Genomic DNA, 15,668 nt, shown 5'->3' with positions numbered 1-15,668 from the left:
CACACACAGAAACACACACACACAGAAACACACACACACAGAAACACACACACACACACACACAGAGAAACACACACACTCACAGAAACACACACACACTCACAGAAACACACACACAGAAACACACACACACACACACACACACACACACACACAGAAACACACACACACATAGAAACACACACACACTCACAGAAACACACACACACATAGAAACACACACACATAGAAACACACACACACACACACACACACACACACACACACACACACACACACATATATACAGTACCAGTCAAAAGTTTTAGAACACCTACTCATTCAAGGGTTTTTCTTTATTTGTACTATTTTCTACATTGTAGAATAATAGTGAAGACATCAAAACTATGAAATAACACATATGAAATCACGTAGTAACCCCAAAAAAGTGTTACATAAATCAAAATATATTTCATATTTGAAATTCTTCAAAGTAGCCACCCTTTGCTTTGACGAGAGCTTTGCACACTCTTGGCTGCTATGAAAGTGAACTGTGTGTGCGGGTGATCAGGGGTGTATTCACTCCGCCGATTATGTTGCAAAACATTTCTTAAACGGAAGCATCCGGAAACGAAACGTGGGATGGACCTACCTGAATTTGTCCAACAGAAACTTGTTTTTAGTTGCAAAAAACGGAACGTTAGATGCAGGCAAGAGTGTACAAGGCGGCATTGAATGTGTCACTGTCTGTCACCTTGATTACTCCCATTTGTCTCTCGACCCTGTGCAACTACTTAAGAAACTTTCATTTTAAGGTAGGTCGTAGCAACCTCATGATGGGTACAGGGAAAATGTTGTGTTGTAGCCTAAACCTATCACTGTTACATTGAACTGGGTGAATGGAATATGAATGACAGTCATCCAACATGCTGTAATAGAAATAAGGCCATGCTCATGATAATAAAAAAAGAAGGTCCTCCCTAATCTTAAAACGGCACCGTATGCCACTGGCACACACTTATATCCAGTATACTAATAATAGCAAATAACTCTAAGCTCCCTGCAGGTTTCTATGAACCGAGACAAAGTCGATCTCTGGAAAGTTTGAAAGAACACAATTGTCTTTCATGATTGTCTGCTGGTAGGATTTACTTAACAAGCATGAAGTTCATGAAAACATCTCATTTTTGATTTCAAAGTCACCGTCGCCATCTGTTTTTTTGTTCCGCCACCAATAGACATGCGCACGCACACACACAAACCCCCACCACAGTTTTCAACTCCAAAGTTTCGACTTTCTTCATCTCAAGAATATGCTAATTATCTATTACTTCGTCAAACAGCGTGTGACGAGTCATATATAGTTCTAATAGACGACATGAAAAAGACAGGAGAAAAGGTTCTCCCCCAAACACTTTCCTGCCTGACTTTTACACTACAAATGTTCATTTCAATGGTAATTGTTGTCTGAGTGAGAGACATTGTGGACAACATTCCACTAATAACTTACCAAAGTGACTGTGTCGTCAAGTTGCCAGAGATGACATTTTAGAAAATGCTAGGTATGTGACCCCATTCTCCATCCCTGTTTCTCACGACTACCATAATACTCTGAAGTGAATTCCCACTTAAAGTCACCCCCATCCCATGCATGTAGTTGCTGTGGTGACAGCTGGTATTTAAAGTCATTACCAATTCTATCTACCTGCGACAACTGCTTCCGTTGTCTTGACGATATTATCGGACACCCCAAAATGCCACGTCTATCACTTCACCAGATGAACGTTTTCTTTATTTTGTTTTTCTTGTTGTTTGGTGTTCCTTTCCTTTCCTATGTCTTTTTAGATTACAACAGTCTCCTTCTGGAACTGGGGTTGATATCTAATAGCTAAACTAACCTCCTGCCATGTAAACTGCGATATAAAGGCTTTCCATACAGAGATAGAAACAACGAGAAAGCAGGCATGAATGAAAGTTGCTTTCGGTCACAAAACTGTAAACCTTGTTTTGTTGGTCTGCATGAATCCTAAGAGGCAGTTTTGAAGAATGCTGTTTCTGAACCTGGATGCAGAGATTATTTAATTCATATAAATAAGGCCTTTAATCATTAGGTATTAGAGTGGGCATGTGAACAGTTACATGGCATGAAATTGTATGATATTATGGGTTATAAGACTAATGAAACTCCCGGGTGCATGTAGGGTGGGAAACACGTATTATTAGTTTAAACAGAGAAAGGCCCCCGTGTAGTTCAGTTGGTAGAGCGTGGCGTTTGCAACGCCAGGGTTGTGGGTTCGTTTCCCACGGGGAGGGCCAGTATGGAAAATGTATGCACTCACTACAGACATCAGGGAGGTTTTTCCAGAGAATCATCTCATTACTGGCCTACAGGTAAACTTACTAGTTTTTGGCCTTCAAACAGAGGAGAGGAGGAGAGAGGGAGAAAAGAGAGAGAACAGAGAGAGAGGTTGAGAGAGGGGTAGGACAGGGAGAAGAGAGAGAGAGAGAGAGAGAGAGAGAGAGAGAGAGAGAGAGAGAGAGAGAGAGAGAGAGAGAGAGAGAGAGAGAGAGAGAGAGAGAGAGAGAGAGAGAGAGAGAGAGAGAGAGAGAGAGAGAAGGGGGAAAATGAGAGGGACAGAGAGAGAGAGAGCTAAAAATACTTGAATCAGTTATAGAACCCATTGCCCTTTATGGTTGTGAGGTCTAGGTCCGTTCACCAACCAATAATTCACAAAATGGGACAAACACCAAATTGAGATTCTGCAAAAATATCCTCAGTGTACAACGAAAAACACCAAGTAATGCATGCAGAGCAGAATTAGGCAGATACCCGCTAATTATCTAAATCCAGAAAAGAGCCGTTAAATTCTATAACCACTTAAAAGGAAGCGATTCCCAAACCATCCATAACAAAACAATCACCTACAGAGAGATTAACTTGGAGAAGAGTCCCCTAAGTAAGCTGGTCCTGGAGCTCTGTTCACAAACACAAACAGACCCCACAGAGCCCCAGGACAACAACCAAATCATGAGAAAACAAAAAGAGAATTACTTGACACATTGGAAATAAAACATATTTTAAACAGAGCAAACTAGAATGCTATTTGTCCCTAAACAGAGAGTACACAGTGGCAGAATACCTGACCACTGTGACTGACCCAAACTTAAGGAAAGCTTTGACTATGTACATACTCAGTGAGCATAGCCTTGCTATTGAGAAAGGCCGCCGTAGGCAGACCTGGCTCTCAAGAGAAGACAGGCTATGTGCACACTGCCCAAAGAATGAGGTGGAAACTGAGCTGCACTTCCTAACCTCCTGCCAAATGTATGACCATATTAGAGAAACATATTTCCCTCAGATTACAGAGATCCACAAAGAATTTGAAAACAAACCCAATTTTGATAAACTCCCTCAACTACTGGGTTAAATACCACAGTGTGCCATCACAGCAGCAATATTTGTGACCTGTTGCCACAAGAAAAGGGCATCCAGTGAAGAACAGATACCATTGTAAATACAACCCATATTTATGTTTATTTATTTTCTCATGTGTAATTTAACTATTTGCACATTGTACAACACTGTATATATACATAATATGACATTTGAAATGTTTTTATTCTTTTGGAACATTTGTGAGTGTAATGTTTACTGTTAATACTTATTGTTTATTTCACTTTTGTTTACCATCTACTTCACTTGCTTTGGCAATGTTAACATACGTTTCCCATGCCAATAAAGCCCTTAAATTGAAATTGAATTAATAGCGAGAGAGAGAGAGGGACAGAGAGAGAGAGAGAGAGAGAGAGAGAGAGAGAGAGAAAGGTAAAGGAAAGAGACGGGGGGACGAGGCTTTGCTTTGATGCACACAGGGGGAAATCTCCACAGAGTGAATGAATGACAAACTACCGGGGGCTTGAACTACAGCTGAACTAGGGATGGTAAGAAACAGAGAGAGAGAAAAAAAATAGGCCGGATTTTCCCTTTTCGTAGAGAGCTTCTGACAGGAACTGACATCACCCAAACCCACTGCCACCCTCACCACCGTCGGCATTCACCAAAGTGAATATCTCTCTCTTTGTTTCCACCAGCAGGCTCCACATTGACTGTTAGCGGGTGGCGCGGCGCTGCTCTAGCCCCTGAACAGTGCTAGCATGCTAGAGGGAACAATACCAAGCTGATTTACAATCAGGCAGCTGCGTCCGTCTCCAGCTGTTCTCCCCCCATGCACACACACACACACACACACACACACACACACACACACACACACACACACACACACGATGAGCCCCGCAGCCTTGCCGAGCGCCACGGGGGGTCACTACCAACCTCCAGAGAGAATGTAGCTATAGCCTAGGGAAAAACGCCTCCGCCTGACGCCTAAATCAGACAAATTAGCTCACGTGCCAAACGAGTTCCCCGCTCCCCACATTACCGGTTTCCAGACAAATGAGGATGGGATGGGACCACATATCCGCAATTTAGAGTCTCTGGTTTCTTCTTTTGTCAAATGTTCTGAAAGGTGAAAGTGTTCACAATAGGGAGATTGATTGGGCTAATCAAGTCATCAATGGACCAACTAAGTAATCAATTAGACAATAACTGAACAGAGGGACTAGGAAGAGATCTGAAGAAAGGAAAACACACTACACAAATTCATAAACTCCTATTAATTAGCTCCTTTGTAAACAATTAGTTGGAACATGCACAGCAGGAACACTGCACAGCAGGAAATGCAAACTTGTAGTGTATGAGGTTTAAAAAGGCTTCTAAAGTTTGTAATTTCCATTTTAAAATGTCAGACTTGATTTGCCCTAACGGAAAATGAATTTAAAAAATGTCCATTAAAATGTCCATTAAATATAACCCACATAATAATTCACATTTCCTGTTGCTGCAGGATTATTTTCCTACTGTAGCAAACTGGCTCAAATTAAGATCCTACATCTGTATGTTTGTATGTAGGTTTGGAGATGTGTGCATTTCCTCATGTTAAAACACAACATTTAGTCTGCCACCAGATGCACAACCAACGTATAATCAACGTTGCAAAAACACCCTTCTCCACACTCAAACAACATACTACAGTCCTCCAATGAGCCATCCTCTTTCCTCCCCTCCTCCCACTCTCTCCATCCTCACTCCATCCCCCTCTCTCCATCCTCACTCCATCCCCCTCTCTCCATCCTCACTCCATCCCCCTCTCTGCATCCTCACTCCATCCCCCTCTCTCCATCCTCCTCTCTCCATCCTCACTCCATCCCACTCTCTGCATCCTCACTCCATCCCACTCTCTCCATCCTCACTCCATCCCCCTCTCTGCATCCTCACTCCATCCCCCTCTCTCCATCCTCCTCTCTCCATCCTCACTCCATCCCACTCTCTGCATCCTCACTCCATCCCACTCTCTCCATCCTCACTCCATCCCCCTCTCTCCATCCTCACTCCATCCCCCTCTCTCCATCCTCACTCCATCCCCCTCTCTCCATCCTCTTTCCTCCCCCTCTCTCCATCCTCACTCCATCCCACTCTCTCCATCCTCCCCTCCATCCCACTCTCTCCATCCTCACTCCATCCCCCTCTCCCATCCTCACTCCATCCCCCTCTCTCTCCATCCTCACTCCATCCCCCTCTCCATCCCTCACTCCATCCCCCTCTCTCCATCCTCACTCCATCCCCCTCACTCCATCCCCCTCTCTCCATCCTCACTCCATCCCCCTCTCTCCATCCTCACTCCATCCCCCTCTCTCCATCCTCACTCCATCCCCCTCTCTCCATCCTCACTCCATCCCCCTCTCTCCATCCTCACTCCATCCCCCTCTCTGCATCCTCACTCCATCCCCCTCTCTCCATCCTCACTCCATCCCCCTCTCTCCATCCTCACTCCATCCCCCTCTCTCCATCCTCATCTCCTCCCACTCTCTCCATCCTCACTCCATCCCCCTCTCTCCATCCTCACTCCATCCCCCTCTCTGCATCCTCACTCCATCCCCCTCTCTCCATCCTCACTCCATCCCCCTCTCTCCATCCTCACTCCATCCCCCTCTCTCCATCCTCACTCCATCCCCCTCTCTCCATCCTCACTCCATCCCCCTCTCTGCATCCTCACTCCATCCCCCTCTCTCCATCCTCACTCCATCCCCCTCTCTCCATCCTCACTCCATCCCCCTCTCTCCATCCTCACCCATCCCCCTCTCCATCCTCACTCCATCCCCCTCTCTCCATCCTCACTCCATCCCCCTCTCTGCATCCTCCTCTCTTTCCACCGTCAGAATCAAATGTATTGCGATGAAGACATCTGCTAGACAGCATGTCAGTTGGGCTGAAAATGGAAATAGCGAAATCTTAGGGGTCTGAACGATCTGTCTGTGCTGGTAGAGAACATGCTGGAACCACTCTTCATTGCATTAGGAGAGGAGACAGAGAAGAAGACACTATCCACCCCTCCCACAGTTAAGAACAACAGGCCTAGGGTGCATCCGGAACGGCACCCTATACACTATATGGTGCACTACTTTTGACCAGGGCCCATTTCATTACATGGAGAACAGGGAGCCATTTTGGATTTTTTAATCCTATACATTTTTTAGCCATGGAACACTGTGTTAAAGGGAATAGGGAAATGTACTATGACCCTCACATATTTTTTGAGTAGGCAAGCTGATTTTATTAAAGTATTTGGGACAGAAATACATTTAAGTAATGAAATGACTAATTAAAAAGTAAAGTTGTTTTATTATTTTTTAAGTAGCCTATTAACAATCATTCAACATCAATAGCCTAAACTGAACAATGGCTTCAACCTTCATAATATCTAAGAACAAAGACATAATTTATCTATGTTAATCTGAGCCGGAAATTCTTTAAAAGTCCCTTTGAATGGAACAGACATTTAAAATCAGAGGCAAATACAGTGGGGAGAACAAGTATTTGATACACTGCCAATTTTGCAGGTTTTCCTACTTACAAAGCATGTAGAGGTCTGTAATTTTTATCATAGGTACACTTCAACTGTGAGAGACGGAATCTAAAACAAAATAAATCCAGAAAATCACATTGTATGATTTTTAAAGTAATTCATTAGTATTTTATTGCATGACGTAAGTATTTGATCACCTACCAACCAGTAAGAATTCCGGCTCTCACAGACCTGTTAGTTTTTCTTTAAGAAGCCCTCCTGTTCTCCACTCATTACCTGCAATAACTGCACCTGTTTGAACTCATTACCTGTATAAAAGACACCTGTCCACACACTCAATCAAACAGACTCCAACCTCTCCACAATGGCCAAGACCAGAGAGCTGTGTAAGGACATCAGGGATAAAATTGTAGACCTGCACAAGGCTGGGATGGGCTACAGGACAATAGGCAAGCAGCTTGGTGAGAAGGCAACAACTATTGGTGCAATTATTAGAAAATGGAAGAAGTTCAAGATGATGGTCAATCACCCTCGGTCTGGGGCTCCATGCAAGATCTCACCTCGTGGGGCATCAATGATCATGAGGAAGGTGAGGGATCAGCCCAGAACTACACGGCAGGACCTGGTCAATGACCTGAAGAGAGCTGGGACCACAGTCTCAAAGAAAACCATTAGTAACACACTACGCCGTCATGGATTAAAATCCTGCAGCGCACGCAAGGTCCCCCTGCTTTAGCCAGCGCATGTCCAGGCCCATCTGAAGTTTGCCAATGACCATCTGGATGATCCAGAGGAGGAATGGGAGAAGGTCATGTGGTCTGATGAGACAAAAATAGAGCTTTTTGGTCTAAACTCCACTCGCCGTGTTTGGAGGAAGAAGAAGGATGAGTACAACCCCAAGAACACCATCCCAACCGTGAAGCATGGAGGTGGAAACATCATTCTTTGGGGATGCTTTTCTGCAAAGGGGACAGGACGACTGCACCGTATTGAGGGGAGGATGGATGGGGCCATGTATCGCGAGATCTTGGCCAACAACCTCCTTCTCTCAGTAAGAGCATTGAAGATGGGTCGTGGCTGGGTCTTCCAGCATGACAACGACAATCTTTGGAGGGAGCTGAAAGTCCGTATTGCCCAGCGACAGCCCCGAAACCTGAAGGATCTGGAGAAGGTCTGTATGGAGGAGTGGGCCAAAATCCCTGCTGCAGTGTGTGCAAACCTGGTCAAGACCTACAGGAAACGTATGATCTCTGTAATTGCAAACAAAGGTTTCTGTACCAAATATTAAGTTCTGCTTTTCTGATGTATCAAATACTTATGTCATGCAATAAAATGCAAATTAATTACTTAAAAATCATACAATGTGATTTTCTGGATTTTTGTTTTAGATTCCGTCTCTCACAGTTGAAGTGTACCTATGATAAAAATTACAGACCTCTACATGTTTTGTAAGTAGGAAAACCTGCAAAATCGGCAGTGTATCAAATACTTGTTTTCCTCATGTTTTTCCCAACTGCAGTGTATGATATACCATTTTGAAGCTTTATGTCTGTACTTTTATAAAATGGACAAAAAAGCCAATCTGGGACCTGGAACATAAGATTCAATTGGGAAATGTAGTCACAAATGTTCTGTTTCATTTTGACCTTGGTTATGTAGCAGTAGAAAAACCAATGTCACCTTTCACATGCTCTGATGAAGGTCGACTGACCGAAAGCTCAGCTACAATTAAATAAATTTGCATCTGACTGGAAGTGTGAAGAGCTCTGAGACGGCAGACAGCAGAGAGAAGAGCTCTGAGACGGCAGACAGCAGAGAGAAGAGCTCTGAGACGGCAGACAGTAGAGAGAAGGGCTCTGAGACGGCAGACAGTAGAGAGAAGGGCTCTCAGAAGACGGCAGACATTAGAGAGAAGAGCTCTGAGACGGCAGACAGCAGAGAGAAGAGCTCTGAGACTGCAGACAGAAGAGCTCTGAGACGGCAGACAGCAGACAGAAGAGCTCTGAGACGGCAGACAGCAGACAGAAGAGCTCTGAGACGGCAGACAGCAGAGAGAAGAGCTCTGAGACGGCAGACAGCAGAGAGAAGAGCTCTCTGAGACGGCAGACAGCAGACAGAAGAGCTCTGAGACGGCAGACAGTAGAGAGAAGAGCTCTGAGACGGCAGACAGCAGACAGAAGAGCTCTGAGACGGCAGACAGTAGAGAGAAGCGCTCTCTGAGACAGCCGACAGTAGAGCTCTCTGATACACTGTGGCAGACAGTAGAGTAGACAGAAGCAATTAAGAGGAAAAGACAAACTAATGAATTAGAGGTGTCGTTTCACTTCTGCCACTCACACTTTCAGGCAGTTACTTCCTCTCTTCCTCCTTCCCTTCATCCTCCCACTCCTGACTGGGAGTAGAGGAGGCAGAGTCATTCCCACATCTAGTCATGGTAAGACTGTAACGCTCCAGGGGACTGGGTTTCCTGTCTACCCCTACACTGAACCAATCACCACAAGGATGAAGGTTGTTATGTGTTGAGTAGTTACCTGTAAATACCTTGAATTTAACACACACAACCGACCATTCACCTCAGTAGTTACCTGTAAATACCATGCATTGAACACAAAACAACCGACCATTCACCTCAGTAGTTACCTGTAAATACCTTACATTTACACAAACAACCTACCATTCACCATCAAATGAAGAAGGGATTCATGGCATATTGTGTCCAAAGTATGTCTCTGGTACAACCCAACCATATTTCCCCGAATTGTATCTCCAAATAAATGTCTGACCCCCGTCTGCTCAATATAGCTCACATCAACTTTCCGAAGCAGATCCTTTGTTTGCTCTCCCCAGGGCAACTGAACTGATTCCAGCGGCTGACCCAAAACAAAATTTTATTCGGTTATAGTCACGGCCATATATATCCCCCCTCAAGCCGATACCACGACGGCCCTCAAAGAACTTCACTGGAAACAACATATCCTGAGGCTGCATTTACTGTAGCCGGGGATTTTAACAATGCACATTTGAGGATTAGGCTGCCAAAGTTCTATTAACATATCGATTGTTGTACTCGGGCTGCTAAAATTCTCGACCATTGCTATTTGAACTTCCGGGATGGTTATAAGGTCCTCCCCCGCCTTCCTTTCGGCAAATCTGACCACGACTCCATTTTGCTCCTCCCTTCCTATAGGCAGAAACTCAAACAGGAAGTACGCGTGCTAAGGACTATTCAATGCTGGTCTGACCAATCGGAATCCAATCTTCAAGATTGTTTTGATCACGCGGACTGGGATATGTTCCGGGTATCTTGAGAAAATAATTTAGACGAATACACTGAAACGGTGACTGAGTTTATCAGGAAGTGTATAGGAGATGTTGTGCCCACTGTGACTATTAAAACCTACCCTAACCAGAAACCGTGGATAGAAGGCAGCATTCGCGCAAAACTGAAAGCGTAAACCACCGCATTCAACCATGGCAAGGTGACTGGGAATATGGCAGAATACAAACAGTGTAGCTACTCACTCCGCAAGGCAATTAAACTTGCAAAACATAAATACAGAGATAAAGTGGAGTCGCAATTCAACGGCTCAGACACAAGACGTATGTGGCAGGGTCTACAGACCATCACGGACTGCAAAAGGAAAACCAGCCACGTCGCCGACACTGACGTCTCAATTCCGGACAAGCTAAACACCTTCTTCGCTCACTTTGAGGATAACACAGTGCCACCGACGCCGCCCACTACCAAGGACTGTGGGCTCTCCTTCTCCGTGGCCGACGTGAGTAAGACATTTAAGCATGTTAACCCCCCCGGCCCAGACGGCATCCCTAGCCACGTCCTCATAGCATGCGCAGACCAGCTGGCTGGTGTGTTTACGGACATATTCAATCTCTCCCTATCCCAGTCTGCTGTCCCCACATGCTTCAAGATTGCCACCATTGTTCCTGTACCCAAAAAAGCAAAGGTAACTGAACTAAATGACTATCGCCCCGTAGCACTCCTGTCATCATGAAGTGCTTTGAGAGACTAGTCAAGGATCATATCACCTCTACCTTACCTGTCACCCTAGACACACTTCAATTTGCTTACCGCCCCGTTAGATCCAAAAAATATATAATCACCATCACACTGCACACTGCCCTATCCCATCTGGACAAGAGGAATACCTATGTAAGAATGATGTTCATTGACTATAGCTCAGCATTCAACACCATAGTACCCTCCAAGCTCATCATTAGGCTCGAGGCCCTGGGTCTGAACCCCGCCCTGTGCAACTGGGTCCTGGACTTCCTGACGGGCCGCCCCCCAGGTGGTGAAGGTAGCAAACAACATCTCCACTTCGCTGATCCTCAACACTGGGGCCCACAAGGGTGCGTACTCAGCCCCCTCCTGTACTCCCTGTTCACTCATGACTGCGTGGCCAAGCACGCCTCCAACTCAATCAATCAAGTTTGCAGACGACACAACAATAGTAGGCTTGATTACCAACAATGACGAGACGGCCTACAGGGAGGAAGTGAGGGCTCTGGGGGTTTGGTGCCAGGAAAATAACCTCTCACTCAACGTCAACAAAACAAAGGAGATGATCATGGACTTCAGGGAACAGCAGAGGGTGCACCCCCCCATCCATATCGACGGGACCCCAGTGGAGAAGGTGGAAAGCTTCAAGTTCCTTGGCGTACACATCACTGACAAACGAAAATGGTCCACCCACGCAGACAGTGTGGTGAAGAAGGCGCAAGAGAGCCTCAGGAGGCTGAAGAAATTTGGCTTGGCACCTAAAACCCTCACAAACTTTTACAGATGCACAATTGAGAACATCCTGTCGGGTTGTATCACCACCTGGTACGGCAACTGCACCGCCCGCAACCGCAGGGCTCTCCAGAGGATGGGGCGGTCTGCCGAACGCATTACCGGGGATAAAACTACCCGCCTTCCAGGACACATACAGCACCCGATGTCACAGGAAGGACAAGAAGATCATTAATGACATCAATACCCGAGCCACTGCCTGTTCACCCCACTCTCTTCCAGAAGGCGAGGTCAGTACAGGTGCATCAAAGCTGTGACCGAGAGAATGAAAAACAGCTTCTATCTATAGGCCATCAGACTGTTAAATAGCCATCACTAGCACATTAGAGGCTGCTGCTGCCTATTGAAATCACTGGCTACTTCAAGAAATGGAACACTAGTCACTTTAATAATGTTTACATATCTTGCATTACTCATCTCATATGAATATACTGTACTCTATACTATTATAATGTATCTTAGTCCATGTGACTCTGTCATTGCTCGTCCATATATGTATATATTACTAATTCCATTCCTTACTTAGATTTGTGTGTATTGGGTATACAGTGCCTTGCAAAAATATTCATCCCCCTTGGCGTTTTTCCTATTTTGTTGCATTACAACCTGTAATTTAAATGGATTTTTATTTGGATTTCATGTAATGGACATACACAAATTAGTCCAAATTGGTGAAGCAAAATGAAAAAAAAAATACTTGTTTCAAAATATTCTAAAAAATAAATAACAGAAAATAGGTGTGTGCATATGTATTCACCCCCTTTTCTATGAGGCCCCTAAATAAGATCTGGTGCAACCAATTACCTTTAGAAGTCACATAATTAGTTAAATAAAGTCCACCTGTGTGCAATCTAAGTGTCACATGATCTCAGTATATATACACCTGTTCTGAAAGGTCCCAGAGTCTGCAACACCATCAAGCAAGCGGCACCATGAAGACCAAGGAGCTCTCCAAACAGGTCAGGGACAAAGTTGTGGAGAAGTACAGATCAGGGTTGGGTTATAAAAAATATCCGAAACTTTGAACATCCCACGGAGCACCATTAAATCCACTATAAAAAAATGGAAAGAATATGGCACCACAACAAACCTGCCAAGAGAGGCCGCCCACCAAAACTCACATACCAGGCAAGGAGGGCATTAATCAGAGAGGCAACAATGAGACCAAAGATAACCCTGAAGGAGCTGCAAAGCTCCACAGCAGAGATTGGAGTATATGTCCATAGGACCACTTTAAGCCTTACACTCCACAGAGCTGAGCTTTATGGAAGAATGGCCAGAAAAAAGCCATTGCTTAAAGAACAAAATAAGCAAACACGTTTGGTGTTCGCCAAAAGGCATGTGGAAGACTCCCCAAACATATGGAAGAAGGTACTCTGGTCAGATGAGACTTAAATTGAGCTTTTTGGCTATCAAGGAAAACGCTATGTCTGGTGCAAACCCAACACCTCTCATCACCCCGAGAATACCATCCCCAAAATGATTTATTTTTTCCATCGGCAGGGAGTGGGAAACTGGTCAGAATTGAAGGAATGATGGATGGCACTAAATACAGGGAAATTCTTGAGGGAAACCTGTTTCAGTCTTCCAGAGATTTGAGACTGGGACGGAGGTACACCTTCCAGCAGGACAATGACTGTAAGCATACTGCTAAAGCAACACTCGAGTGGTTTAAGGGGAAACATTTAAATGTCTTGGAATGGCCTAGTCAAAGCCCAGACCTCAATCCAATTGAGAATCTGTGGTATGACTTAAAGATTGCTGTACACCAGCGGAACCCATCCAAATTGAAGGAGCTGGAACAGTTTTGCCTTGAAGAATGGGCAAAAATCCCAGTGGCTAGATGTGCCAAGCTTATAGAGATATACACCAAGAGACTTGCAACTGTAATTGCCGCAAAAGGTGGCTCTACAAAGTATTGACTTTGGGGGGGGTGAATAGTTATGCACGCTCTTATTTCTTGTTTGTTTCACAAAAAAATAATATATTTTACATCTTCAAAGTGGTAGGCATGTTGTGTAAATCAAATGATACAAACCCCCCCAAAAAATCAATTTTAATTCCAGGTTGTAAGGCAACAAAATAGGAAAAATGCCAAGTGGGGTGAATACTTTCGCAACCCACTGTATGTTGTGAAATTGTTAGATATTACTTGCTAGATATTACTGCACTGTCGGAGCTAGAAGCACAAGCATTTCGCTACACCCCGCAATAACATCTGCTAAAACACGTGTATGTGACAAATAACATTTAATTTGATTTGAAACCAAAAGCTTCTCTGCTTAAAAGTCGTTCCCACCGCTACTGTGACGATCCCGGCTGTCTGAGTCGGGTCCTGTCTGGTGACTAGTGTTCCTGTTCGTAATCTCCAGTTTCCCGAGGGTTCGGGAACGCTCCGGGGAGCGCTCTTGTTTTCCGCACCTGCATCCCATCAGCAATCTGCACACCTGGTCCTGATCATCACCCTTCTTAGGCTCTGGCCCAACATCCAGTTCCTGCCGGATCGTTAGCCATGAACAGTATGTTTGTCAGCGTATCAGTCTCTGAGCCATTAGTGTTAGTTTTGTTGTTTTGCACCTTTTTGACTTGCTGTGTACTGACCTCCGTTTTGTTCTGTCTGCAGTCTCTCACCCGGAACCTTCACCCAACCTCTGCCTGATGGTCGGCGGCTGCCGAGCCAGTACCGGACCAACCACTGCACCCTCAACAACCCATCCACGCCACCCGCTCTGTTCCCTGGATTATTCAGCCTCACTGAATCTATTAATAAACACTCACCTTTGTCTCCACGTACCTTGTCCTGGTCTGCTTCTGGGTTCTGGCTTAGTTAACCGTGACAGAACGATCCGGCCAGTAATGAACCCAGCGGACCTGGACTCTGTTCGCCATGCTATTACCCAGCAGGAGAAGATGTTGGGCCATCATAGCATGGTACTACAGGAGATCGCGTTGTCAGTTCGGAACCTTTCTACCGGTCTGACGGAGGTCCAGAACCAACGCAAGTGTCCGGTGGAGGATCCACTACCGGTTTCACCCATCTCGCCTGCCGCTTCTGAAGCTGTGTCCATCCGTGAGCCCAAGGTTCCGACGCCGGATAAGTATGAGGGGGAGCTGGGAAGATGCCGTTCCTTCCTTATGCAGTGTGGACTAGTGTTCGATCTACAGCCATACTCTTATGCCACAGACAAGGCTAGGATAGCCTTTGTGATTGAGTTGCTGCGTGGTCGAGCGCTGGAGTGGGCTTCAGCCGTTTGGGAACGACAGGATCCCTGCATGGCTTCATACCAGGGGTTCACGGCCGAGATGAGGAAGCTCTTCGACCATTCCGTCCGAGGGAGGGACGCAGCTAGGCACCTGTTTTCGCTCGCCAAGGAACTCGCAGCGTGGCCGACTTCGTGATCGAGTTCAAGACGTTGGCTGTGGAGAGTGGGTGGAACGAGGAGTCTCTGCAAGCGGCCTTTTACCAGGGTCTGTCGGAGCAGCTCAAGGATGAGTTGATCTCCTATCCGAGCCTAGTGACCTGGACAGCTTGGTAGCTTTGTCTATTCGGGTGGATAATCGAGTCCGAGAGCGAAGGAGGGAGAAGCAATGGGGTCCGTCCAATCGATCAGCTTCTCAGTTCCCAGTCGGGTCGGGTGGTGGACCAGAACACGTCGATCATTCTCCACCACAATGGATTAGTGGAGAGGTCCTCTCTCCCGATTCTGAACCCATGCAAGTGGGGCGGCACGGGTTAACCAAGGAGGAGCGTCAACATAGACGTAAGACCAACTGCTGCCTCTACTGTGGTAGCTCGGGACATTACATCTCCACTTGTTCCCGGCGGTCGTCAAACTGCCCGGCTCGCTAAAGTTGGGAGGACTTTTAGCGAGCCAGTTTCAACCTCTCAGTACCTCTGTCAGACCCCGTTTCCCGGCTACCCTTGTGAACAGGAATCAGAGCTTAGCGCTTAA

General features: G+C 45.7%; 1 protein-coding gene across 3 annotated transcripts in view; it reads right to left on the bottom strand.

The window, feature by feature from the left end:
• arap2 (ArfGAP with RhoGAP domain, ankyrin repeat and PH domain 2) overlaps positions 1-15,668 on the bottom strand; it is a 185,281-nt gene that overhangs the window by 62,237 nt on the left and 107,376 nt on the right. The window lies entirely within an intron of this gene.

Source organism: Coregonus clupeaformis, chromosome 8 (assembly GCF_020615455.1).
Source record: "Coregonus clupeaformis isolate EN_2021a chromosome 8, ASM2061545v1, whole genome shotgun sequence".
Taxonomy (NCBI): domain Eukaryota; kingdom Metazoa; phylum Chordata; class Actinopteri; order Salmoniformes; family Salmonidae; genus Coregonus; species Coregonus clupeaformis.
Note: the sequence above shows the minus strand (reverse complement) of the source record. Positions and strands in the feature narration are given on the sequence as shown.